Genomic DNA, 2,191 nt, shown 5'->3' on the forward strand with positions numbered 1-2,191 from the left:
AGCAGTTCGAGGAGGTCAGGGACTGGCTGGCGACTCGGGGGCGGGGACGGGGCAATCTCCCCCAAGGGCGTAAAAAGGTGGGCAGTTTTGGAAATACTAGGCAGGAACCTGCAGGGTCCACAGCTTCTTAAAATAGAGGCATGGGGTTGCCGGGACCCCTTTGAGGTGCGCCTAACCTGTTCACACTGGGTGCTTTCTACGTCGCTAGCCTTTATTACAGATGTGGAAAGCCCAGTCTAGGTTGTTCTTGCTCTGAAAAAGCCGAAATGTCTTTTCATATTATAGTTCAGACCTTTGTGCGGTTGAAGCTGGATCAGTTACTCTCTGGAGCTTTCTTATCAGACTCTAAAACTGTTTAATGGAAATGATGTTCAAGGATCAAGGGAGTGGCAGTGAAAGCCATTCTGTTTTACTGGCCTGGACAGGTTTTTGCAGACACCTTCCAAATCCAAAGGAAGCGTCAGTAAATGTAGAGGGAGAGGAAGACTCATACTCTACAAACCAGTCTAGTCTCATTTCAGAGAAAACTAGCGTTCTGGTTAGCGTTCTGGTTTTCATTTAAATCTTTTTTTGGTACTGGGGATTGAACTCAGAACCTTGTGCTTGCAAGTCAGGCAGCAGAACCACTGAGCTAAATCCCCAGCCCTTTTTCATTTAAATCTTTATAAGGCCTAAAATTGGTAGGTAAATTATCTGTTTTCCTCTGAATACTGTACATACACAGGTTTCCCTCATATCTGTACTGAATTCTTCATTTTAGAGTTAGGAAAAGACTGATCCAGGATCACTAAGTGAATCATTCCAATGGCAAATCTGGGACTATTATCCAGCTCTCTTGATTTTTTAAAATGTTCCACTACCCTTTCCAAAGATCATATTTCAGCTCCACAATGTTATGACAAAAAAAGGTGTGAAAATGAATACTCTATGTAGAATCTTCAGTCAGTGATGTGAGTACAAAAAGTAGTAAACCAGGGCTGGGGATTTAGCTCAGTGGCACTGTGCCTACCTTGCAAGCTCAAGGTCCTGAGTTCTATCCCAGGTACCCACAAAAAGCAGTAAACCAAAGCCAGGCATGCTACTTCACATTTGCAATCCCAGTGCTCTAAATGCTGAGGCAGGAGGGTTGCCAGGAGTTCCAGGCCAGCCTCGGGTACTTAGTCAGGTCCAGGCCAGCCTGAACTACATAGCAAGACCCTATCTCAAAAAACAAAAACAAAAACAACAAATCAATAAAGCAACAGACCTTGTCATGTGATTTAAAGCTTCTGTTTACTTTAAAACCTCAAGCTTTTGAAATATTTTTTGAATGTTTTCCTGTACATGGTGAGAATATTCAGATAATGTAGTTTATATCCTTCTTACATTTTCCTTTAAAAACACCTTTAGGTCATCCTAATTCTTAAAAATATTGATCATATTAATGAAAGGTTTCTATTTTTAAAATTTCAAGAATATACATAATACTTCCATTTAGTACCTAGGTGTATGATGAGAATATAAAATGGTGGTAGAAGGAACTATGCAGATCTGCTCAAGGAATTGGCACTTTTCGCATTTGTCTGAAAGGTAAATGGAGAGAAACAGTATTTATATTGTAAGAGTGTCTGACAGGAACAGAATTATAGATGAGCTTTATAGGGTCCCATAATATAAGGCCTAGAAACTGTTGGGACACAGTCCAGATCAAGGGCTGTGTCATTATTCAGTTGAGCAAATATTTATTGGGTGCTAACCATTTACTTAGTGCTAATCGCTTCTTGGCCTTTTGGCTAAGATCAAGTGCAGCATTTATTGAGTGCTAATCATTTGGATGACAGTGGATAAAGCAGATATTTGCTCTTGGTATATGGTGTGATAGAAGAGACAATTCAGTAATTAAAGGTATGGTGAATGCTGTATATGGGAAGACATAAGGGATAAATAACAAGTCTTCAAGCTAATATAGAGAGTCAGGCAAGATTTGCCTAAAAAAAATAACATTTGGCCCCAGTTTTGAAAAGTGAAAGGAGCAGAAGCAGTGTTTTCAGGTAGAGTTAATTGCATCCACTAAAGTCCAGAAAATTGAGAATGGTGTATTAGGTTAGCCAAAACTGATCAGAGAGCAAAAAGCCCCATCTATCTTTTGCTTTAAGCAAAAAAAAAAAAAAAAAAAAAGCAGCAGAAGCTGCTTTTTTTTTTTTTTTTTTTT

The 2,191-nt window shown here is 39.5% G+C and overlaps 1 protein-coding gene across 1 annotated transcript in view; it reads left to right on the plus strand.

Annotated features, from left to right (window-relative positions):
- Nucleotides 1-2,191, plus strand: part of Zzef1 (zinc finger ZZ-type and EF-hand domain containing 1) — a 127,214-nt gene that overhangs the window by 479 nt on the left and 124,544 nt on the right. The gene's annotated exons all lie outside the window — the stretch shown is intronic.

Source organism: Fukomys damarensis, unplaced genomic scaffold (genome assembly GCF_012274545.1).
Source record: "Fukomys damarensis isolate Sample0158 unplaced genomic scaffold, DMR_v1.0_HiC HiC_scaffold_13, whole genome shotgun sequence".
Lineage (NCBI taxonomy): Eukaryota > Metazoa > Chordata > Mammalia > Rodentia > Bathyergidae > Fukomys > Fukomys damarensis.